Source organism: Bos javanicus, chromosome 7, assembly GCF_032452875.1.
Source record: "Bos javanicus breed banteng chromosome 7, ARS-OSU_banteng_1.0, whole genome shotgun sequence".
Taxonomy (NCBI): Eukaryota; Metazoa; Chordata; class Mammalia; order Artiodactyla; family Bovidae; genus Bos; species Bos javanicus.
In genome coordinates this window covers 79,899,370-79,925,187 of record NC_083874.1, presented here as the reverse complement: position 1 = coordinate 79,925,187, position 25,818 = coordinate 79,899,370, and the positions used below count along the sequence as shown (strand labels likewise).

General features: G+C 47.5%; 1 long non-coding RNA gene across 1 annotated transcript in view; it reads left to right on the top strand.

Annotated features, from left to right (window-relative positions):
- Positions 1-24,948: 24,948 nt before the first annotated feature.
- LOC133251615 (uncharacterized) overlaps positions 24,949-25,818 on the top strand; it is a 56,683-nt gene continuing 55,813 nt past the window's right edge. Inside the window, exon 1 of the long non-coding RNA XR_009737707.1 lies at positions 24,949-25,475. This is a non-coding gene — a long non-coding RNA (uncharacterized LOC133251615). The remainder of the gene's footprint in view (positions 25,476-25,818) is intronic.

The following is a 25,818-nucleotide window of genomic DNA, read 5'->3' as shown; positions in this document are numbered from 1 at the left end:
ATGGACTCCTGAAAGCCTTCCTCTGTCTGCCTTACCTCCATCTACCTTCCCCCGCCCCCCAGCCCAGAACAGAAGACTCCTAGGTTATCTCAGAAGCTACAAGCAGGGTGAGGTAATAAAACAGATGACTGTCTGCCCCATGTGATGGTGGGTGAATCATCCCCAGGCATTCTTTGAGGCTGAGCACAAACGTGAAAGGGATTAAAGGTAAAAACCAGCTCAGCCACGTGATAGGGCAAATTGGACATTATTCTACAGGTGAATGAACTGCAGGAATCTGAAGCGAAGACAAGAAGCCCAGCCTTCCTCCTGGGGCTGCGTGAGCCTGCCCAGGAAGTTGGAGGCATAGTCAGTTGTTGGAGCCAAGCAGAAGTGACCACTGGATAAGCCTCTCTCGGTTTGGTTTCACAGCCAGGTTGCCAATTGGACACACCTGAGCCTGAAACGGATGGTCTTTTTTTTTTTTTTTAAAGACACCCACTAAAATCCTTCCCCCACTGCAGCAGCAAAGGAGAACACACACGCGTTTCAGAGAATTTCAGAGCGACAGGGTAACATATTTTATGAAGACGGTAAGGAGAAGAAATTAGCTTAGGAAAAAAAAAAGGAGCAGAAATGCCAGCAGTACTTTCCTGTTAGCATCAACATTCTTCAAGAAAATGGAAGAAACCTCTGCGGAGATTTTTTTTCTGACTCCATGACTGTTCTCCCTACATCATGCTCTCCCTCCTACACACCCTGCGGGATGCACAGTTGTGTTTCTGTGATGGAGCCGATAATGTGCCCTTTCTTTTGTCATGCATTATGTGCGATTCATAATTGGGCCCATGAACTATTTTCTTTCAATAATGGGAAAACATGTCGTAAGCCAGGAAAAATTAGGGTGCAGGAAACCTTGGCAATATGAGAGCTGAGACAGAAATGGAGATAAATAGAGACCTATTTATCTCTGCTGCTGCTGCTGCTAAGTCATTTCAGTCGTGTCCGACTCTGTGCGACCTCAGAGATGGCAGCCCACTAGGCTCCCCCGTCCCTGGGATTCTCCAGGCAAGAACACTGGAGTGGGTTGCCATTTCCTTCTCCAATGCATGAAAGTGAAAAGTGAAAGTGAAGTTGCTTAGTCGTGTCCAACTCTTAGCGACCCCATGGACTGCAGCCTACCAGACTCCTCCATCCATGGGATTTTCCAGGCAAGAGTACTGGAGTGGGGTGCCATTGCCTTCTCCTATTTATCTCTAGGTCTTCAGTGTTTAAGGCTTCCCAGTTGGTGCAGTTGGTTAAGAACCTGCCTGCCAATGCAGGAGATGCAAGAGATGTGGGTTCGATCCCTGGGTTGGAAAGATCCCCTGAAGAAGAAAATGACAACCCACTCCAGTATTCAATCCCATGGATAAAGGAGCCTGGTGGGGTACAGTCCATGGGGTCACAAACAGACATGACTGAAGTGACTGAGCACACACTTCAGTGTTTAATAGCTTGAAAATACATCAAAATAAGTAGCACAGTCGATTCATTTTACAAATCGATGGAGTATCTATGAATACTGACTCATTTCCCTGGTTTCTTATTAGTCCCATTTTACAGGTGTGTAAACTGAGACTCGAGAGGCGAAGTGACTTTCCTCTAGTGACACGGTAAATAATAGAGCCAATAGTCCAACTCAGTTTTTCCCAGTTGAGTTTTTACTTCTGAACTCAGGGCAGTGTGTGCTCCAGAATGTCAACGAAGAAGGGACTTCAGGTTATATAAACAGTCTAGTTAGAAGGGGGCAGAGAGCAGCCAGGAGACTACTAGTCTCTGCTTTCACTCAGATTGCATATCTGTTGGAGTGGTTGGAGGTGGGAGAGGGCACCCTGAGGTCATAGCTGAGTTTACAATGAAAGGGCAGAGTTGAGGTGGGGGCTCTGAATTCCAAGCTGAAGACAGACCAACCTGGTTCTCAACCTCCAGCAATGTGTCAACAAGACCCACCTGGGGTTTAGATAGCTGGGGCTTTAACAGAGGAGCTGTCTCCGTGGAAGGAGGGGCACTTTTCTCCCTATGCAGCCTGCCTCCCTACCTCCCTGCCTTTTTCTTGCTGCTTCATTCATTAGCCGAACTGGATTTCTTCCGGATGGAAGGTTATCCTGGGGCCGCCAGGAGAGGTTTCCACTCTCCCATCCCAGAGGCCTCTGCGGCCTGGGGGCTGGGAGCTGTTGTGTCTTTCACCAATGAGAAAATGAATTATGCACCATAGGAGGAGGTGGAGATGAAATCTCAGTTTCAAGGGCGGGGGTGTGGATAGGAGAAAGAAAGAGTGTGAACAGAGGGACAGAGTTCCTGCAAAGCAGTGCTTTCCTCCACCCCCACCCCAACCTCTGGAGAGGAGCCCTGGTGGGAAACAGGGGTGGGGATACAAGTGCAATAACCCACAGGCTGAAAGGAGCCTCTCTCGGGCATTTATAGAACTTGCATCACCATGGCACCCAGGGACTTATAGTCCACCCCAACGGCTAGTGGTAAAGAACCTGCCTGGCATTGCAGGAGACGAAAGAGACACGGGTTCAGTCCCTGGTTTGGGTAGATCCCCCTGGAGGAGGACCTGGCAACCCACTCCAGTATTCTTACCTGGAGAATCCCCATGGACAGAGGAGCCTGGCGTGTTATGGTCCACGGGCTCGCACAGAGTTGGACACCACCGAAGCGACTTCCTGAAGCACAACTGCTTAGAGACTGGTGGAATGAAGTATTCTGTACCTGTCCACTGCTCATAGTTCAAGACCTCATTCTCAGAATTCTAGATGAGCAAACTGAGTGAATTTTATAAGATACTATCAAGAAGGGTACAGGGTTGGGATCTAAGCCCAGATAACCTGTCTGAACAGGGTGACTGGGTGGAGTAGTGGAAAATACATGGGCAGAAAAGAAATATCTGTTTATGAACTATGGCTCTACATCATGGTGGATGTGTGACCCTGGGTATGAGATGGTACTTTTTTGGGCCTCGATTTTCTCATCTGTGAAATGAGAGCCACTGTACCTACCTCCCCGTCAACTAAATGAGGTGATGCAAATAAAGTGCTAGCTCAGCCCCTGAAACATAGGAGTTCATTTAAAGGTAGGTCCCTTCCCTCCTCAGCTATTTATTCATTCACTCAACAAGACTCTTGTCTGTCAACTGTAACAGACAATGGGTTAAGCCCTCAGGACAGAGGGTGGTTTTAGGTCTCAGAGAGAATACAGTTTAGTATCAGAGATAAAAAAATCAACAAACAAATATTTGCCTATTGAGACTGATAAGCAGAAGACAGCATGCTATGAAAAAATACAGCATGGTTGGGTGGGTGATGGGCTTCCCTTATAGCTCAGTCAGTAAAGAATCCGCCTGCAATGCAGGAGAAGAAGAGTCGCTCAGTCGTGTCCGACTCTTTGTGACCCCATGGACTGTAGTCTACCAGGCTCCTCTGTCCATGGGATTTTCCAGACAATAGTACTGGAGTGGATTGCCATTTCCTTCTCCAGGGGATCTTCCCAACCCAGGGATCAAACCCGGGTCTCCCGCATTGTAGACAAATGCTTTACCGTCTGAGCCACCAGGGAAGCAATGCAGGAGACCTGGGTCCAATTCCTGGGTCATGAAGATCCCCTGGAGAAGGGATAGGCTACCCACTCCAGTATTCTTGGCTTCCCTTGTGGCTCAGCTGGTAAAGAATCTGCCTGCAATGCAGAAGACCTGGGTTTGATCCCTGGGTTGGAAAGATCCCCTGGAGAAGGGAAAGGCTACCCACTCCAGTATTCTGGCCTGGAGAATTGCATGGACTGTATAGTCCATGGGGTTGCAAAGAGTCAGACACAACAGCGATTTTCACTTTCTTTCTTTCGGATGGTTGTTAGTGGAAAATCTACTTTAAATATGCCCAGAGGAGAAGGCCTTTCTGAGGAAGTGATATATATATATATATATATATTTTTTTTTTTTTTACTTTACAATATTGTATTGGTTTTGCCTTACATCAACATGAATCCGCCACAGGTATACACGTGTTCCCCATCCTGAATCCCCCTCCCTCCACCCTCCCCATACCATCCCTCTGGGTCGTCCCAGTGCACCAGCCCCAAGCATCCAGTATCATGCATCGAACCTGGACTGGCGATTCGTTTCATATATGATATCATACATGTTTCAATGCCGTTCTCCCAAATCATCCCACCCTCTCCCTCTCCCACAGAGTCCAAAAGACTGTTCTATACATCTGTGTCTCTTTTGCTGTCTTGCTTACAGGGTTATTGTTACCATCTTTCAAAATTCCATATATATGCGTTAGTATACTGTATTGGTGTTTTTCTTTCTGGCTTACTTCACTCTGTATAATAGGCTCCAGTTTCATCCCCCTCATTAGAACTGATTCAAATGTATTCTTTTTAATGGCTGAGTAATACTCCATTGTGTATATGTACCACAGCTTTCTTATCCATTCGTCTGCTGATGGACATCTAGGCTGCTTCCATGAAGTGATATTTAAGCAGGCTTCCCAGGTGGCGCTAGCAGTAAAGAACCCGCCTGCCAACGTGGGAAACAAAAGAGACGCAGGTTCGATCCGTGGGTCGGGAAGATTCCCTGGAGGAAAGCATGGCAACCCACTCCAGTATTCTTGCCTGGAGGATCCCATGGACAGAGGAGCCTGGTGGCAATAGTCCATGGGATCGCACAGAGTCGGACACAACTGAAGTCACTTAGCACACACTCATGCTGAAGTAGCTGGCAATGTAAACAGGCAAAGAACGTGCATTCCTGGTTAAGGGAGCGGGAGATAGAAAGCATGCAAAGATTTGGTGTGTTCAACACATCAAAAGAATCCTGTTTCTATTCCTCTGTAAACCATGGGAAGTTGTTTTTCTTGAGGGATTCGAGCTAGTGGGTGGTTGCCCTAAAATCTTGCAAGGTTCTCTGATCCCAGTGATGTGTCTTCTGGCACTGCCATTGACATCCTGATTCAGGCTAAACAGAGTCCCTACTCCCTGGTCCATGTTCTTCAGCTGCAGAAGCCTCTAAAAATTGAAGATAGCCTAGTAAAGGTTGGGTACTTTGCTTTTTCTGTCTTTACTTTTAGACGTTGTTATATATCATGATGTGAATTGGAGCAGGGTTGGGGTAGAGGGACAGTTATCTTCTTTGGCTTTACAAATCAGCTTTTTGAAGCTGTAGTTTGATGATTCCCATCAAAGTTGAGAAGTCTTCAGCCGTTATTCCTGAGTCCTTTTACAGTTCACCCTTTTTCTCCTCTCCTTCTGGGACTGTCATCTTTTATAATAGTCCCTCAGATCCCTGGGTCTCTGTCAGTTTATTTATTTATTTATTGTCTATTTTCTCTCTGCTGTTCAGATTAGGTCATTTCTATCGTTCTACCCTCTAACTCACTGATTCTTTCCTCTGTCCCCTCCACTCTGCACACCCCCCTTTAAAAAAAAAATGTATTTGGCTGCATCAAATCTTAGTTGTAGCACACAGGATCTTTGTTGCATCATTCGAGATCTTTTGTAGCGGTGCACAGACTCAGTAATTACAGTGTAAGGGCTTAGTTGCTCCACAGTATATGGGATCTAAGCTCCCCAACCAGGGATCGAACCCTTGTCCCCTGCATTGCAAGGTGGATTCTTAACCACTGGACCACCAGGGAAGTCCCTCTGCTCTGCTCTTGAGCCCAGCCACTGAGCTTTTCATTTCAGTTGTAATAAATTTTCTAGCTCAAATGTTACCATTTGGTTCTCCTTTATGTCATTTGTTTCTTTGTTGAGATTTTCTGTTTCCATGCTGAGGGTGTTTCTCCATTTTTGTCAAGTGTGTTGATAAATAACTCATTGAAGCATTTTTATCATGCTGCTCTAAACTCTTTGTCGGATAATTCTAAATCTCTTTTTTGTTGTTAGGGTTGGGGGTGGGGGTTGATCTATTGACCACCTTTTTTTTCCCACTCAATTTGAGGTCTTCCTGGTTCTTGGTATGGTGAATGATTTTTGACTGAAACCAGGATATTTCTACATGTTCTGAGACTCTGAATCTTATGCAAACCAGTTTTAGCTGGTTTGCTCTGATACCATTCCAGCAAGGGAATGAAGAGTGGCTGGGAGGGGCACCTCGTTACTGCCAGGTAGAGGTGGTAGTCGTGGTACCCACTTAGGCCTTGTTGACGCCTGGAGGTGTGTGTGTGTGGGGGGGGGGGTGGTCCACACTGCTCACAGGCCTTCCCTAACGTCATCCAGGGGAATGTTGGGCACCTCATCACAGCCTCTCGAGGGTGAAAGTTTAGGGTCCCTCCTCAGCCTTGGCCTATCTGGATGAAAGTATGCTGACATTTTTTTTCCCCCTCATGGTATTTAGCTAGAGTAGGGTGGCTATTGTCTAAAAGTTTTTTTGTCTGCTAGTCTACCTCTTTGCTAGGTCTTGGCTAGAGAGAGCAGGCTTTTGTTGAACTTTCTTTTGTTGGGACCGTTGGTGTTTGTGGGTTTCCATTTTTCCAGTGCTCAGTCTGGGACATGTAGCAAAAAGAAAGCCCAGAGAACTGCCCACCATCCCATTCATCAGATCCTGGGGTCCCTAGCCATCTGCCTTCCTTTCTGCACTTTCAGAGTCTTCTTCTGTTTTGTGTATAATGTCCAAAATTCTTGGTTTTACTTAGTGGGAGGAATAGGAGGAAGCATGCCTACTCCATCATCCTGGAAGCAGAAGTTCATTGTTTACTGTGAGCCAACAAAACCCAGTGCACCTAAGCTGGAATTCACTTTTTCTCAAGCCAGCATCTCTTCCTCCTGCTCCTCCTCCACTCTCTGTCTCCTTATCTCCATTCACGTTCCTCACAGCTATCTAATATTAAACTGAGGATCCTGCCTTCATGGCCTCGCTTATGTCTCTTCCTTCCTTATTGATGTGAGCCCTGGTCCAGATCCTTTTATTTGATTCTTGTCATTTTAATGGTCTCTTAACTGATCTCATGACTGGTCCTCTCATCCATCTTTACCATTTCAGTATAGCTACTCATCTTACTTTTTAAAAATTTATTTTAATCTTAAAAAAAGTTTTATTTAGTTATTTATTTGGCTGGACTGGGTCTTAGTTGCAACATGCAGGATCTTTTCGTTGTGACAAGCAGGATCTATTTCCTTGACCCAGGATGGGATCAAACCTGGGCCCCCTGCGTTGGAAGCTTGGAGTCTTAGCACTGGACCACTGGGGAAGTCCCCCTCCTCATCCTTCTAAAACAACTGTCCACAGGGGCTTCCCTGGTGACTCAGTGGTAAAGAATCCACCTACTAATGCAGGAGACACGGGTTTAATCCCTGGTCTGGGAAGATCCCACAGGCTGAGGAGCAACTCAGCTCGTGCGCCAGAACTACTGAAGTATGTGCACCTGGAGCCGTGCTTCCCAGGAGAAGCTACTGCAATGAGGAGCCCACACATCTCAACTAGAGGGCAGGCCCTGCTCTCCACAGGCAGAGAAAAGCCACGTAGGAACAAAGACTCAGCCCAGCCAAAAATAAAAGAAATAAATTATTAAAGCAAGTGTCCATAGGTGCATTCTTCAGAGTCGAACTAAAGAACAGTCTGACAGCAAATGAATTTGGGAAATGTTGACTTTAATAAAGAGATTTCTTTACTGTGAGATTTCTCAGAGCTCTCAGTGTATCTACATCTGTGGTAAATAGTCAAGAAAATGACATAGACTATGAATGGTCTAAACTTATTTGACTAAAACATCTTTTTGCTTCCTGAGGCATCTCTGGAACACAATGTTTATAAAGCAGGGGAATGCAAACTTTTTCTTCAAAGAACCAGACAATACATATTTTGACTTTGCAGGCCATATGGTCAATCTTTGTCAAAAGGACTCACTTCCTCCGTTGTAGCTCCAAGCAGCCTTAGACGACACGTAAACAAATGGTGGGCCTGTGTGCCAATAAAACTTTATTTCCAAACAGGCCACCGGCCCTCAGGTTTTAATTTGCCCACCTGTTTCAAAACATCATTTGAATTACAGAGGAGGCCTTATCCTATATTTCTTACTTTTCTTTGCTCTCTCTTTGCATTCTATCTATTCTATTTGGATCCTATCTCCAAAATATTCATCTGTTATCACCTCACATCAATCAGAGTGGCCAACATCAAAAAGTCTACAAATAACAAATGCTGGAGAGTGTGTGGAGAAAAGGGAACCCTCCTACACTCTTGGTGGGAATGTGAGTTCATGCAGCCACTATAGAGAATAGTATGGAGGTTCCTCAAAAAAACTAAAAATAGAATTACCATATGATTCTGCAATCCCATTCCTGGGTACATATCTGGAAAAAAATCTAATTCAAAAAGATACATACACCCCAATGTTTATAGCAGCACCATTTGCTATGGTCAAGTCATGGAAGCAACCTGTGTCCATTGACAGAGAAATGGATAAAGAAGATGTGGTGCAGTGGTATGCATACAGATTACTCAGCCATAAGGAGAATGAAATAGTGCTATTCATAGCAATGTGGATAGATCTAGAGAGGATCATATCAGGTGAAGTAAGTCAAACAGAGAAAGACAAATGTCATGTCACTTATATGTGGAATTAAAAAAGAAAAATTATACAAATGAACATTTTTACAGAATAGAAATAGACACATAGACATAGAAAATGAACTTACGGTTACCAGAGGGGATAGCAGGGGTGAGGCGGAGGGATAAATTTGGAGTATGGGATTAACATATACACTACTATTTATAAAATTAGGAACAAAGCTAGTGGAGGTGATGGAATTCCAGTTGAGCTATTTCAAATCCTAAAAGATGATGCTCTTGAAGTGCGACACTCAATATGTCAGCAGATTCGGAAAACTCAACAGTGGCCGTAGGACCAGAAAAGCCTCATTTTCATTTCAATCTCGAAAAAGGGCAATGAAAAAGAATATTCAAACCACTATACAACCATAGTCATTTCACATGCTAGCAAGGTTATGTTCAAAATCCTTCAAGCTAGGCTTCAGCAGTACATGAACTAAGAACTTCCAGATGTACAAGCTGGGTTTTGAAGAGGCAGAAGAACCAGAGATCAAATTGCCAACATTCATTGAATCATGGAGAAAGCAAGGGAGTTCCTGAAAAACATCTGCTACATTGACTATGCTAAAGACTTTGACTGTGTGGATCACAACAAACTGTGGAAAATTCTTATAGAGATGAAAATACCAGCCCACCTTACCTGCCTCCTGAGCAACTTGTATGCAGGACAACAAGCAACAGTTAGAACTGGACATGGAAGAACTGACTAGCACAAAACTGGGAAAGGAGTATTTCAAGGCTGTATATTGTCACCCTGCTTACTTAACTTATATGCAGAGTACATCATGTGAAATGCCAGACTGAATGAATCACATACTGAAATCAAGATTGCTGGGGAGAAATATAAACCACTTTAGATATGCAGATGATACCACTCTAATGGTGGAAAGTGAAGAGGATCTAAAGAGCTTCTTGATGAAGGTGAAAGAGGAGAGTGAAAAAGCTGGCTTAAAACTAAGCATTCAAAACACTAAGATCAAGGCATCAGGTGCCATCACTTCATGGCAAATAGAAGGGAAGAAAGTGAAAGAAGTGACAGATTTTATTTTCTTCGGCTCCAAAATCACTGCAGAGGGTGACCACAGACATGAAACGAAAAGACTTGCTCCTTGGAAGGCAAGCTATGACAAACCTAGATAGCATAATAAAAAGCAGAGGCATCACTTTGCTGACAAAGGTCTGTATAGTCAAAGTTATGGTTTTTCCAGTAGTCATGTACAAATGTTAGAGCTGGACCATAAAGAAGGCTGAGTGCTGAAGGACTGATGCTTTCAAATTGTGATTCGAGAAAAGACTCTTTCGAGTCCCTTGGACTGCAAGGAGAGCAAACCAGTCAATCCTAAAGGAAATCAACTCTGAATATTCATTGGAAGGACTGTTGCTGAAACTGAAGCTCCAGTACTTTGGCCACTTGATGCCAAGAGCTGACTCACTGGAAAAGATCCTGATGCTGGGAAAGATTAAAGGCAAAAGGAGAAGTGGGCAGCAGAGGATGAGATGGTTAGATAGTATCACTGACTCAATGGACATGAATTTGAGCAACTGCCAGAAGATAGTGGAGGACAGAGGAGCCTGGCATGCTGCAGTCCATGGGGTTACAAAGAGTTAGACAACTTAGCAACTGAACAACAGCAACAATATGTTAAATAGATAATCTCTTCCAGATAGCTCTAGTGGGAAAGAAGACACAAGAGATGCGGGTTTGATCTTGTGAGGAAGATCCCCTGGAGAAGGAAATGGCAGCCCATTTCAGGATGCCTGCCTAGATAATCCCATGGACAGAGGAGCCTGGCAGGCTATAGTTCATAGGGTCACAAAGAGTCAGACACAACCGAACATGCACGCATGCATGTGATATGAGAAAAGAATCTAAAAAAGAATGAATATATGTATATGTATAACTGAATCACTTTGTTGTATGCCTGAAACTAACACAACACTGTAAATCAACTATACTCTGGTAAAAATTAAAAAAAAAGAGAGATAATCAACAAGGACCTACTGAATACAGAGGGAATGGTATTCAGTATTCTATAATACCCTATAGTGGAAAGGAATCTGAAGAAGAATATATATATGTATAACTGAATCACTTTGTTCTACATCTGAAACTAGCACAGCATCATAAATTAACTATACTTCAATTTAAAAAAAAATTTAAAAATACAAAATCTGTTTCCCTCTGTCCATCTCCATTTCCACTGACTTAACTGCAGCTGCTCATCGCCTGTTCCTGGTACAGTTTCCCAGCTGTGGTTCCTCTGCCCACTTGCCCATCATCCTAGACAGTGAACCAGGACATCTGGTCGTGTTCCACCCTTCAATGGCACTTGACTGGTCTTAGGATAGATTCCAAGCACCTTACTATGTCTTCTAAGGCCAGTTTAGGTGGGCCCTCGTCACCCCCCGGCCCCTGCTTCAGCTGCGGCTTAGATGAGACCTTTTCCCCACCATCCAGCCTTGAGTTACATGTTCCTTCATCTACTTTACCCAGAAATCCAGCCTCATCATTTTTCTCTCTCTCTCCTGATTGATTTTCCTTTCCCCAACTAGACCTGGGAGGCTTCCCTGGTAGCTCAGATGGTAAAGAATCTGCCTGCAATGCAGGAGACCCAGGTGGGGACCCTGGGTTGAGAAGATCCCCTGGAGAAGGAAATGACTACCCACTCCAGTATTCTTGCCTGGAGAATTCCATGGACAGAGGAGCCTGGTGGGCTACAGTCCATGGAGTTGCAAAGAATCGTCAGACACAACTGTGCAACTAATATTTTCACTTTCAACTAGATCTGAAACCCTGTGAGGGCAGGCTTGTTTTTCATCTTTCCCACCTCTCCAGTGCCTACTACAGGCCCACACTGACATGGGCTTGTGTTCCAGAACACAGGGTAAACCCTGATCAAGACCTAAGACTCCCCAACACCACATTTGAAGTTTTTCCTCCTCATAGGGAGCAGATGGCATTAAACTGTTGGAATAATTAGGAGTCCATATGCCCCTCTAAGAAATGATCTGCCCATCTGTGGTGAAGAACGAGAATTATGCAGCATCCAAGGGTCCTTATGGACAGATTTGTCTTTTTAGTTGGAGTCTAAAGTTTCTTTCTCAGAAGTCTTTATTGGACAGCTCTAACTCTTTCTTTACACCTATCAAAACATTAGGAAGAAGCCAAATGTAGTGCATGATCCACGAGTGTATCCTGGATTGCTTAAAAAAAAAAAAAAAAAGCAAAGCTACAGAGAACATTCCTTCGACCCTTGGGGAAATGGGAATACAGACTGCATTTTAGGCAATATTATCATTGTTGGTGCTAATGGTCTCAGGATAACGGTGATACTGTAGTTATTGCAGAAGAATAATTCTGTTCTTAGGGGACAGAAGCCGAAACATTTAGGGGTTAAGTGTCATGATGTCTACAGCTTACTTCAAATAGTTCAGTAACTGAGGATTTTGGAGGGAAGGAGGGGTGAAGAGAATGGAAATGTGGCAATATTGTTAAAAATCAGTAAATAATAGAAAAAAGGTACTATATTTTATGTTTTATTCAACTCATCTCAGTACAGTGTCTGCCATGGAAAGTTGTTGTTGTTTAGCTGCTAAGTCATGTTTGACTCTTCGTGATTCCATGGCTTGTAGTCTGCCAGGCTCCTCTGTTCATGGGATTTTCCAGGCCAGAATACTAGAGTGGGTTGCCATGCCCTCCTCCAGGGGATCTTCCCGACCCAGGGGCTGAACCCAAGCCTCCTCTTGCCAGTCAGATTCCTGACCACTGAGCCACCCAAGAAGCTCCTGCCATGGAGGATACTTCTATAAATGTTGGCTGAACTATGAACAAAGCTAGTGGAGGTGATGGAATTCCAATTGAGCTATTTCAAATCCTGGAAGATGATGCTATGAAAGTGCTGCACTCAATATGCCAGCAAATTTGGAAAACACAGCAGTGGCCACAGGACTGGAAAAGGTCAGTTTTCATTCCAATCCCAAAGAAAGGCAATGCCAAAGAATGCTCAAACTACCGCACAATTGCACTCATCTCACATGCTAGTAAAGTGATGCTTAAAATTCTCCAAGCCAGGCTTCAGCAATATGTGAACCGTGAACTTCCAGATGTTCAAGCTGGTTTTAGAAAAGGCAGAGGAACCAGAGATCAAATTGCCTACATCTGCTGGATCATGGAAAAAGCAAGAGAGTTCCAGAAAAACATCTATTTCTGCTTTATTGACTATGCCAAAGCCTTTGACTGTGTGGATCACAATAAACTGTGGAAAATTCTGAAAGAGATGGGAATACCACCTGACCTGCCTCTTGAGAAACCTGTATGCTGGTCAGGAAGCAATAGTTAGAACTGGACATGGAACAACAGACTGGTTTCAAATAGGAAAAGGAGTATGTCAAGGCTGTATATTGCCACCCTGCTTGTTTAACTTATATGCAGAGTACATCATGAGAAATCCTGGGCTGGAGGAAGCACAAGCTGGAATCAAGATTGCCAGGAGAAATATCAAAAACCTCAGATATGTAGATGACACCACCCTTATGGCAGAAAGCCAAGAAGAACTAAAGAACCTCTTGATGAAAGTGAAAGTGGAGAGTGAAAAAGTTGGCTTAAAGCTCAACATTCAGAAAACTAAGATCATGGCATCTGGTCCCATCACTTCATGGCAAATAGATGGGGAAACAGTGGAAACAGTGGCTGACTTTATTTTTCTGGGCTCCAGAATCACCGCAGATGGTGATTGCAGCCATGAAGTTAAAAGACGCTTACTCCTTGGAAGGAAAGTTATGTCCAACCTAGATAGCATATTCAAAAGCAGAGACATTACTTTGCCAACAAAGGTCCATCTAGTCAAGGCTATGGTTTTTCCAGTGGTCATGTATGGATGTGAGAGTTAGACCATAAGAAAGCTGAGCGCTGAAGAACTGATGCTATTGAACTGTGGTGTTGGAGAAGACTCTTGAGAGTCCCTTACCAGTCTATCCTAAAGGAGATTAGTCTTGGGTGTTCATTGGAAGGACTGATGTTGAAGCTGAAACTCTAATACTTTGGCCACCTGATGCGAAGAGCTGACTCATTTGAAAACACCCTGATGCTGGGAAAGATTGAGGGCAGGAGGAGAAGAGGATGACAGAGGATGAGATGATTGGATGGCATCACCGACTCCATGGACATGGGTTGGGTGGACTCCAGGAGTTGGTGATGGACAGGGAGGCCTGGTGTCCTGTGGTTCATGGGGTCACAAAGAGTTCGACATGACTGAGCTACTGAACTGAACTGAACTAAACTGCAGTAGCAACCACTACTAGGTCGTCTGATGACGTGCGTTGAGTTGCCTAAGGTGATCTGTTCACTTCCTCCCTTTGAACTTCTGATATTGGGCTTTGGCAACTGTATAATGAAAAAGCCCAGCAAACAGCCATCTCTTTCCTGGTGAGCTGAATAGCTTGATCTCCAAATAGGTTTCTCATAGTTTATCATTTTTATTGTGAAGTCTTTATAAAGGAAAAAAACAAAGTTAGGGGAGAAACTTGCTCACCATATTCCAAGTAAGGAAAAAGAGCTCTGGGTTTGGATGTGACCATGGGACCCCATGTCTCACCTGATTCAGAATACGGAGGACGGGGCTTCCCAGGTGGTACTAGGGGTAAAGAACCTATCTGCCAATGGAGGAGACATAGACTCAAGTTTGATCGCTGGGTCAGGACAATCCCCTGGAGGAGGGCATAGCAACCCACTCCAGTATCCTTGCCTGAAGAATCCCATGGACAGAGGAGCCTGGTGGGCTATAGTCCATAGGGTTGCAAAGAGTCCAACACACTGAAGCGACTTAGCATGTACATATGCACACAGGATACAAAATTAATATGCAGATTACGGAGGATGGAGGCGCTCTCTGGCTCATCTTCCAGGATAGCTCCCTGGATGTCCCTTTAAGAGCTTGGCTGCTGGTGCACCGCAGCCCCTCTGATATCCTAACGATCCAGCTCAATGACTGAAATTGCCTGAAAGGCTGAAGATTCGCACCTGCATGAAGTTAACAGGGATTCATGGGCCTTTCCGGGCCCCAGTCTCTTGGTATCTTATGTTTTCATTTCATGGCGATCAAACATAAGGTCCAGCCCAGAAGAGGAAAGCCCTCACATATGGCAGCTCTGAAGGCAGAGGGTCAGGGGCCAGGGGATGGCCCAAGAGCAAGTGGATGATGGGTTTGCCATACGCATAGCCTCCAAGGGGCTCATTTCGTGGACAGGAGCTTCCCTGGGGTCGGCAACAATAGTACTGACAGTGGCTGTGGATTGACTGGGCATCCTGAACCAGGCACTGAGCTGGCACTTCCCACGTCCAGCTGGGGCTGGGGGTCGCAAAGGGTCAGACACAATTGAAGCGACTCAGCAGGCGTGCACACGGAGATGCTAGGGACCTGTAGAGCCGATGTAGGGGCTTCCTTGGAACAGGGGCCTCACAGTGTGTTTTGCTGGGGGGCGGTGGGAGAAGTAGGGGGAGGAATCAGACCCAAGCCCACCTGACATTAAATTCCAGGCTGCAGAGTAGCTGGTGTTAACACAAGACCTCCCACACGTGGGAATACAGAAGATTCTCCTAGCACATGAGATCTGGCATCTGAGTGCTTGGTGAAGTTCTAGATTCGTCTGAACGGTGAATGGCATGACTGTTACCCTAAGGGCACAAGGACCCAGAAGCCTTGCCCTCCACAGGTTTTCCTCCTCATTTCATCTTTAGCACCTCAGAGAATAAATCAATTTCCAATCACCAAGTTAACGAGTAACATGGTTGCCCCCACCAGGGGCAAGGTTCAGGCATGTGCTCTCACTGAACGCTGGATTGGGCAGGAGGATTGTGGGGGAAGGCGGGGGGCAAATTCTGCCTCTGCATGGAGCCACCAGCGTGGACATGGTCCACTGCCTGGAGTTTGATCAGCAGAGCCCTCTCGTTGGCAGGGAGGCCAGGAACTCCCTTGTTCCAGGTGGTGAGGAGGCTCCCCATCTGTGTAGCATCCTCTTGTGGAGAGTGAGCTGGGGCTCGCCTCACACAGGGAGCTTCCGAGCCAGCAAAGATGCCAAACAGCGAGTGCAGCGAGTGTTTGGGGGAAATGAATAAATGGACTTGTGCAGGAGCGAGTGACATGTGCTAGAGGCTAGGATTTACCTGTGACCAGGAGCTGATCCCAGGACCTGATTCTTCAGCTTCACCTCTTGCACTCAAGGTGAGGTGGGCTGAGTTCTTTCCATCGCCACTGAAGAACCAGGACTGGGAAGGTGGGCTGTGTGTCTGGGGCTGCGTTTTGTGCCTGCAGGTAGAGAGGGCGTGTGTTTCTGCACACTCAGATGTGTTGTGTAGTTAGCAGAGCAGGTGGCTGTTGTCTCAGAGGTCCTGGGTGTTGCTAAACTCAGCAAGCAGGTGGCATTCTTTTGCCTCCCCGCCCCTTGCTGTGCCCTTCAACAGGGGTGGAAAACAAACAGCAGCAAAGGCACACACACACACACACACACACACACACACACACACACACACACACTCACTCCATCATGCTCCTCCCCCTACTTCTCCCACCCCACCCCCCTGCAAAACACGCTGTGAGACACCTCTTCCAAGGAAACCCCTACATCGGCTCTACAGGTCCCTGGCATCTCCATGTGCACGCCTGCTAAGTCGCTTCAATCATGTCTGACTCTTTGCTACCCCATGGACTGTAGCCTGCCAGGCTCCTCTGTCCATGGGATTCTCCAGGAAAGAACACTGGAGTGGGTTGCCATGCCCTCCTCCAGGGAATCTTCCCAACCCAGGGATCGAACCCTCATCTCTTATGTCTCCTGCATTGGTAGGCAGGTTCTTTACCACTAGCGCCACCTGGGAAGCCCCTGAACCTGTGCATGGGACAGCCATGCAGCCATGGACAAGTCCTCACTGCAAAAAAGCACCTGGGGTTGGGCATTAGCTCTCCTGGGCAGTGGTCTCTTTACAGGGAGATGGGTAGGGTGTATTTTAGGATGAATTTCCTGGGAAAAGATTCTGGGCTGAAAATTTGAGTGCAGGAAGCTTCTTAGCATGCCAGGAACACCTGGGAGGGAGGGAGGGAGGGATGCAGGGTTGGGTGGAGGGGGAAGCTGGGCTGCAGTGCCATAGGAGCAGTGGCCTGGGCCAATCCCGTTGGAGCTCTGGAGCTGGGATAACTCTTCAGAGATGCTGCTCACCCAGGGGAGCAGCCAGGCCTTTGAAGCTTGGGGTGGACTAGTTCCTGGATGTGAACTCCCCACCGGGGTAGGGGATGGTGTGACCTGGCGCCCCGCAGCTCCCTTCAGAGAAGGTACACGAGGCTTCTGCAGGCAAGGTTCCCAGCCTGGGAAGAACCAGTGCCAGGAAGCTGAAGGCAGGAATCTTTGCCTGCACCACAGTCCAGACCGTATCATTGTCAACTGGTTGCACACACCCCGAAAATGCGGAAGAACGCAGAAAATGTCCTTGTGCTGCTTCTGCCACAGTTATCAGTACTTAATTGTTGATTTGTTTTAGAATGCTGCCAGGCCTGAGTTCTTCGCCTTGGGTGTCCACGCGCTGTCTCTTTGAAGTCAAAGGAGAAAGCTTTCACCTAACCTGTAGGTATGTTCTCTATCCCCTTCTCTCTCTCTCTCTCTTTTTTTTCATGTTGTAAATGGTAGGGCTTCCTTTATTCTGTTTTTAAAAATTAATTTTTATTGGTGTACAGTTGCTTTACAAGGCCATGTTATTAATAGTGGGCTTCTACTTCCCTGGTGGCTCAGACGGTAAAGCAAGTGTCTGTCTACAATGTGAGAGACCTGGGTTTGATCCCTGGGTTGGGAAGATTCCCTGGAGAAGGAAATAGCAACCCACTCCAGTACTCTTGCCTTGAAAATCCCATGGACAGAAGAGCTTGGTACAGGCTACTATCCATGGGGTCGCAAAGAGTTGGGCACGACTGAGCGACTTCACTTTCACTTCTACTGTACAGCAAAGTGAATCAGCTATGTGTATACCTATATCCCCTCGTTTTTGGATTTCCTTCCTATTTGGGTCACCACAGAGCACTGAGTAGAGTTCCCTGTGCTGTACAGCAGGTTCTCATTAGTTATCTATTTTATATTCAGTTGTGTCCCACTCTTTGCACCCCCATGGACTATAGCCCACCAGGCTCCTCTGACCATGGGATTCTCTAGGCAAGAATACTGGTGCGGGTTACCATTCCCTCCCCTAGGAAATCTTCCCGACTCAGGGATCAAACCCACATCTCTTACGTCTCCTGCATTGGCAGGTGGGTTCTTTACCACTAGCACCACCTGGGAAGCCCTATCAATAGTGTATATGTATCAGTCCTAATCTTCCAGTTACTCCCACTCTCACTTCCTCCTTGGTATCCATATGTTTGTTCTCTTAATCTCTCTCTCTGTCTTTTTTATTTTTGGCCTGGCCACATGGCTTGTGGGATCTCAGTTCCCCAACCAGGGACTGAAGGTGGGCCATGGAGCAAAAGCCCAGAATCCCAACCAGTTGGCCACCAGAGGCGGCCCGCTTAATGGCTCTTTGATGTCTTTATCCTTTCTTGTATTCCGCTACCCCAACCCCACCCTAGTCTCGTGGAAATTTGCTCAGGTGCATGGTGTAGCTACCCCCTCTATGGCCCCTGCCAAACTACCAGTGTGATGTCACTGAACACGGGGTTGGGAAGGACAAGTCATCTCGGGAGCGGGTTCCAGCACCTCCCTGAGTGCAGGACCAGAGGGAAGGGGCTGGGGTGGGGCCCCTGGGGCCATAAGCAGAGCTCGCCATAAGAGCTGGCCTGCTTCCATCTGCTCTGAGGGCCTGAGCCTGCCTGGGTGTGCAATGGCTTAGACTTGGTCTCCGTCCTGTTTCCCCCGGTGCTTTCCCATCCATGGGACATGTTTCTGAATGGGACTCTCTTCCTTTCTGTGCTGGTCCTCAGTTTCCCCTCTGCCAGATCTCCGGCAGGACGACACAGGGGTTTCCAGCAGGGGTGGGGGTTGCAAAGAGGGGGAAAGGGCCTTCAGGGTGATGCTTCTGCCTTCGGGTACGAGAGCTGAGCCCTTGGCAGAGTCCAGGTTCTCTGTCCTGGCATTGTTGAGTTGGTGCTAAGTGCTGAGTTGGGCATTGTTAAAGAGTTGGTGCTAAGTGCTATCTTCTGTATCCTGCACTTAACAAGAGCCAGTACGTGGGACTATGGCATCTCCGTTTAAGTGCTTTACACAGAGTGGATGTCAGTGGAGTCTCATAACACCTGCAGGAGACGTGGAGCATCATTTTCTCCACTTCACAGAGGAGGAAGCCGGGTCTTAGGAAGCTTGTCTGAGGCTTGGAGCAAGTACATAGTAGAGCAGGGTTCAACCTCAAATCACTGATTCCAAAACTTGTGCCAGAAACCCTTTCACTGCACACCTCGAGTGTAGAGACTGTCAGATGTCCCGTCCTACAAGGTCAGAAGAGGCGCATAAAGTGGCCATCCCCCTGTGCTTCTGTATACAGAGCCTACATCTGTGCCAAGAGTGATGCCACACAAACTTCCTGTCTTTCCACACCAGGGGTTCTGGGACTAAGGACTGGTCTCCGCCTTGAGCCTCCCCTTCTGGGATCCACCACCCAGGAGATGCTACTCAGTAGCTAAGTTCATGAGCCAAGTATGGAGAAGAGAATGGATTGCTGCCCCCCTCCCAAGTCCTCCCCTGCCCTGCCAGCTCCCCCTGCTGAAAGGGGGGCAGCGACCTGAACACTGCAGACGGAGTGGCAGTAGATCTGTTCAGGTGAGGCGCAGCTCCCAGGGTCCATTCCAGTGATGGACACCAGAGCCATCCCAACGAGAAAGTGACACGTGGAGAGGGGCAAGGGACCGCTCAAGGGCCCTCCTTTGGGACCTAGGCAGGATGCTGGGGCCTGAGATGGCTGGGTAATGTATTTCCTCCTTCCTCCCCTGTCATGTTCCAGGAGTCCCTTGAAAAGGGGCATCTGATGGTGACTGATGATTTCCAGTGTTCTCCGGAAGGGGCTGGGCATGGTGCCGTGGCATCCATGGCATTTCTAGAGAGAATATGAGTCAGTGTCCATCTGCGCCAACCTGTAAGGCTTCCAGGGCGGCTTGCAGGAGGTGGTGTTTTTCTCAGGAGCACTAGTCTGCCAAGCTGTTGTCCTGATTATTGTGGGAACCTCTACTGGTCAGGTGTGTCTTGACTCTTTCAGTTTGGGGGTATACCAGACATCCTGATGCCAGTGACATTGGCGTGAAGAGCGAGAAGACGGGTTAGGGATAGGCATGTCTTACTTAGTCTGTCCAGAAGTGTACAGCAGACCGTGTTTTGAGCGATGGGGTGGAAGACCCGGGGTCTGCACTGGGTGCTATGACCCGCATGTGTGTGTCTGTTGAATTGCAACACACATTGTGTGTTTGCCCGTGTGCAGGGGGGCACGTGGTGCATGCTCAGAGGAGCACAGGTCTGTGCACTCACACATGATTTCCAGTGTGGTCCGCATGGAGGAAGAACGTGTGTGTGACACACTGCAAGGAGCTGGGGAGGACTGCACGGGTGCCAAGACACTGGGCATGAGCGAAGACATCACACAGAGCGCTGAGCGGCGACCTGCACTGCGTGGGGAATGCACGGAGCTTGTGAGAATGTGGGGACAATGGAACGTGCAGAGCAAAGCGGTGCATGCAAGGGAAGCAGCACACCCTGGATGAACTTGGGTGAGCACTGACAAATGTCTGCTTAGTGGGAGCTAGCCTGCCTGACCAGGGGGCTGGAGTCTGGGGTGGAGGAGCAATGAGGGAGGGGGAGTGGGGAGGCATTAGAGCAGCACTTCTCAACTGAGGGCATTTCTCCCCGCCTCCAGAGGACAGCAGGCCATGTCTCGAGGTGTTGTCACAACTAGGCAGGTCTTCCCAGGGGGCTCTAATGGTATAGAACCCACCTGCTAATGCAGCAGACATAAGAGATGTAGGTTCGATCCCTGGGTTGGGAATATCCTCTGGGAAATGAAATGGCAACCCACTCCAGTATTCTTGCCTGGGAAATCCCATAGACAGAGAAGCCTGGTGGGCTACAGCCCATGGGGTTGCATAGGAGTCGGCTATGACTGAAGTGGCTAGGCACGCACACGACTAGGCATGCGGAGCTATCTAGTGCATACAGGTCCCGGATGTTGCTCAGCCTCCTACATGGACAGGGAAGCCCCACGACAGACCGGCCAACCCTAAGTGTTTGTGGAACTTGGCAGGAGACCCGTGCAGTATAGCAGAGGCTGGTCTGATGGGCAGAACCACCTCTGCTGACAACGCAGTTGACACTAAGGGGAGGTCCAGCTCCCCATGTGCTGGGGGAGGGAGAGAGGAAGTGAAGGGGCAGGAGGGATGTCCAGCCCTTCCCCATCCCCAGTTCTGCCCAGTGACAGGTTCTCTAGGTTGGTGTTGGGAGGAGGTTCCCTGCCTTCGCAGAGGACTGGAAAGGCCCATGGTGGGCCGTGGCAGGTGCGGGTGGAGGTGGATAAGAACCTTAGCAGGAAGACTTGATGGGCTTGGTGCCTTTTTGCCCATTAAGTTTCAACCTAGATCTTCCCCATGTGATACCTGTGCACGTGTTTCTTTCTTTTTAATATTTACTTATCTGGCTGTGCTGGGTCTTAGCTGCGGCATGTGGTGTCTAGTTCCCTGACCAGGGATTGAACTTGAGCCCCCTGTACTGGGAGTGCAGAGTCTCAGCCGCTGGACCACCAGGAAGTTCCTATGTCCTTTTTTCCAAATCCCCATCAGCGCGGAATTACCTGCTCCCCCTGCCGTGTCCCCGTCATGCCCTGCGGTTCTCTCCCCAGCACTTCTGTGTTGAATTGTGATTGTTGTTTTGTTGGTTGGCATTCCCCACCAGACTGCTCCCAGATGGCTGTGTTTGTTCATCCTTGGATCCCCAGCCCCTGACCTCGTCAACCGAGCGCCTAAGATGTGTGGGGACGCTTTGTTGACAGCATAGACAAATGCGTGGTTTCAGTGGATACATCAGCAGCTAACGTGTTTTTGTCTAAGCGCTTATCTTTCCTGGGGGAAACCACCTTTCCCCACTCTTTATGGCCCCAGAGTTCTAAATTTTTCCTGCTGAAGTATAGCTGATGTACAATGTTGTGTTAATTGCTGCTGTACAGCAAAGTGACTTGGTTATATACAGATATATGCATACGTGCCTTTTCATATTCTTTTTCATTATGGCTTATCACAGTATTGAATACAGTTTTCTGCGCTATACGGTAGGAACTGTTGTTTGCCCATTCTATTAATATATATACCAGTTTGCATCTGCTAAGCCCAAACTCGATCCATCCCTGTCTTACTCCCGCTTCTCCTTGGCAACCACCCATCTCTTCTTGATGTCCCTGATTCTTTTTCTGTTTCATAGTGTGTCATATTTCTGTTCATTTGTGTCGTGTATTAGATTCCACATATAAGTGATATCATATGATATTTGTCTTTCTCTCTCTGATTTACTTCACTTAATATGATAATCTCTAGTTTCATCCATGTTGCTGCAAATCTACGGCCCCCAAGTTCTGGTGGGATTTGGGCCAATTCAAGGTCTTCTGTGGGTAGAGGGAGGGTTCTCTGCTGTTTCCGCGGGTGCTGCAAGGATATAGGTTTGGGGTTGTTAGCAGTCATGGGTCCCACACGTGGAGAAAGCCTACCTGAGAATAAGGCCACTTCCCACGGGAAGCAGAAGTGGGGGCGGGGCAACGACGTCCTTTGAGCCCCTGGATCTGACCGTGTCTGAAGTCCGCCATGCCTTTGGACTTGCCAGTTTTTGCTTCGTGTCAAGGTTCTGACACTTAGCATCACAGGTCCTCTGATTAGCACAGTGATGCTGCCTGGGGGCAGAGCCAGTCTGGAATCTTCCTCTCATGCCCCCCCCACCCCACTCCAGCCTCCTGCATGATAGATTGCACCTGGCTGACTTCAACCCGTGGGGCAGATCCTTCTGGCCAATGGCTCCTGCCTGAGAACAAATCCATGTTTGACTGAGGTCCCACTAAGGTGAGGGGTTGTTGAGGGAGGGGCCTGGCAAAGAAAATAATGAACCATAATATAATGAGGTAGTAGACTGAGAACCGGAGGAGGATTTCCAGACACTAGGAAGGGTCTGTTGTGTTGTGTGACTTCATCTGGTCACTTCCTCTCTTCCAGCCTCAGTTTCTCGACTGCTCCTGACTGTCTCACTGGGTGAATGTAAAATTCAGATAAGGTCAATTAATTTGGGTGAAAGTTGTTTTTTTTTTTTTTTTGAGGTGGACCATTTTTAAAGTCTTTATTGAATTTGTTACAGTATTGCTCGTGTTTTATGTTTTGGTTTTTTGGCCAAGAGGCATGTGGGATCCTAAGTTGCTAAGTTGTGTCTCACTCTTTGCAACTCCATGGACTGCAGCAAGTCAGGCTTCCCTGTCCTTCGCTACCTCCCAGAGTTTGATCAAACTCATGTCCATTGAGTCAGTGATGCCATCCAGTCATCTTGTCCGCTGTCCTCCCTGACCAGCGATCAAATCCACACCCCGTGAATTGGAAGGCAAAGCCTCAAGCACTGGACCGCCAGGGAAGTACCAGGTGAAAGCATTTGATAATTTCATTGGGTTTAGAAGTGAAGGGGACCAGAGGTTCACTGGAAAGGACAGATGAGCAAGCGCTAAGGGGAAACGATGGAAGAGAATGCTGCATGGAAGTGGCCACCCCCACCGAGGACTAAAGGTGGGTCAGTTCAGCTCAGTTGTGTCTGACTCTTTGCGACCCCATGGACTGCAGCAAGCCAGACTTCCTTGTCCATCACTAACGCCGGGAGCTTACTCAAACTCATTTCGATTGAGTCAGTGATGCCATCCAACCATCTCATCCTCTGTCGTCCCCTTCTCCTCCTGCCTTCAGTCTTTCCCAGCATCAGAATCTATTCCAATGTGTCATTTCTTCACATCAGGTGGCCAACGTATTGGAGTTTCAGCTTCAACATCAGTCCTTCCAATGAATATTTAGGATTGATTTCTTTTAGGATGGACTGGTTGGATTTCCTTGCAGTTCAAGGGACTCTTAAGTCTTCTCCAACACCACAGTTCAAAAGCATCAATTCTTCGGCACTCAGCTTTCTTTATAGTCCAACTCTCACATCCATACATGACTACTGGAAAAACCATAGCCTTGACTAGATGGACCTTTGTTGGCAAAGTAATGTCTCTGCATTTGAATATGCTGTCTAGGTTGGTCATAGCTTTTCTTTTAAGGAGCAAGCGTCTTTTAACTTCATGGCTGCAATCACTATCTGCAGTGCCAGGTGATCACCCCCTACCTTCAATACCCTCCTAACTGAGAACACAGGTAACCCCGACCCCACCAAGATCCTTCTATTTCATTCTCTGGGAGGGTGACCACTGGGTTGACTGTTCCTATGGGGGGTGCAGGCATAGCTTGTTTTCCTCTTGCCCCAGGGTCTGCTAGCTGAGCACCTGCTTATTGCTTTCTGTAGTTTATGTGTAGGGCGGATGGAGAGGGAGTGGTGACCTTTGCTCTTTGACAGGTCAAACTTCAGGACTGGGACTGTATCTAGCTAATCTCGGGACAGGAGCTTCACCTTCTGTCCTCACAGGCTAAGAGTAATCATGCTTCGTGTTGGATAAATAGTCATCCCTATTTGCCAGGCACTAAGCTGGGTTTTAGTTACAGCATCTCTTTGTGAGATGGGATCATCATACCCATTTCAGAGGAGGAAAGTGAGGCTTCAGAGGTTAGGTAAAGAGCCCAGGCTTAGCTAGAAATGGGGGCAGTGGGATTTAAATGGTAAAATGCTGTGAAAGGAAAACAGGGCATCATTTTGGGGTTACAGTCTTTGGAGTAGAAAATAAAACTTTGGAGCTTCCCTGGTAGCTCAGTGGTAAAGAACCTGTCTGATAATGCAGGAGACACGGGTTCCATCCCTGATCTGGGAAGATCCCACATGTCATGGAGCATCTAAGCCCATGTGCCACAACTACTGAGCTTGTGCTACAGAGCCTTCGAGCTGCAGTGACTGAAACCCATGTGTCTAGGGCCTGTGCTCCTCAACACAAGAAACCATTGCAATGAGAAGTCCACATACCACTAGAGGGTACTTTCCACTCCCGCACCTAGAGAACAGCCCATGTAGCAACAAAGACCCAGCGAGCCAAATAAATAAATACATAAAATTATTTTAAGAAAAAACAAAAATTTAAATCCCAATTTTGTACTTGCCAAGCACCTCATATTTATTATTTTTGTAACTCTTTTCAAATAATCCTATAAAGTAATTTCCCCCCGTTTTGCACCTGAGAAAACGGGTTTCTCAGGAAGGGGAAGGTTTGTATGAAAATCTACTCAGGGAATAGGTGGTGGAGCTAGGCTCTGAATCCAGTCTGGCTGTTCCCGGGGCTAATATTCTTTGGAATCTTGCTTCCTGGAACCGATTCCAGGGGTCTCTCTGAGGGCACAGGACTCTTCTCTGGGCGCAGGGCTTTTTTGGCTGTCTCTTGATTCTCAGAGTGGAGCTAACATTTTCGCTAAACCAGTCCCAAGTGCCCAGGCCCAGATCCAGGACGATTTCGTGGGAAAGGCTGCCACCTTGTGGCCAGACAGCGAGCATGTACCAGGAGGAAGCAAGGGTTTAGGAGGGTGGGGCTTGGGCAACAGGTGAGGTCAGTCTCTGGAAAGACTCCAGCTGGTGCAGACTTGGTTTTGGAGGGCTGCCTCGCAGTTGGAGGGCCAGCTTGGGCCTCAGAGGGAGGGTTCAGGCTTCCCAGCAGTGTCAGGATGGATGGTGAGGCTTGGCTGTGGGCACACTGGATCAGAATTTTCCTGCAAAGTCCTGACGTGAGCCCATCAGAGGAATCCTGAAGGTAAGCCTAGGTTAGACTTCTTATGTCCTTCTGAGGCACTGGTTCTTTTAGCTGTGTGGAGAGGCCATGTTGTGTCTGTGACACTTCCCCTGCAGGACACCCTCGGAGCTTCTGGACTGAATCCTGCCTGAGCTCGACCCTGTACCGACACTGTCCCCAGCTCTGAGGGAGATACAGAGCCTCCTCCCCCCTCCAAAACCTAATCCTGTGTATCCTCATCATCTACACGGGGGCTGATGCAGCCTCCCAGACTCAGTTCTTTCTGCTTCTCTCCTCTCTCCACTTTGCTAGTCAAAGGATTTCCTAGTAATATTTTTCACCAGGTGCAAGAGCCTTGTGCTTC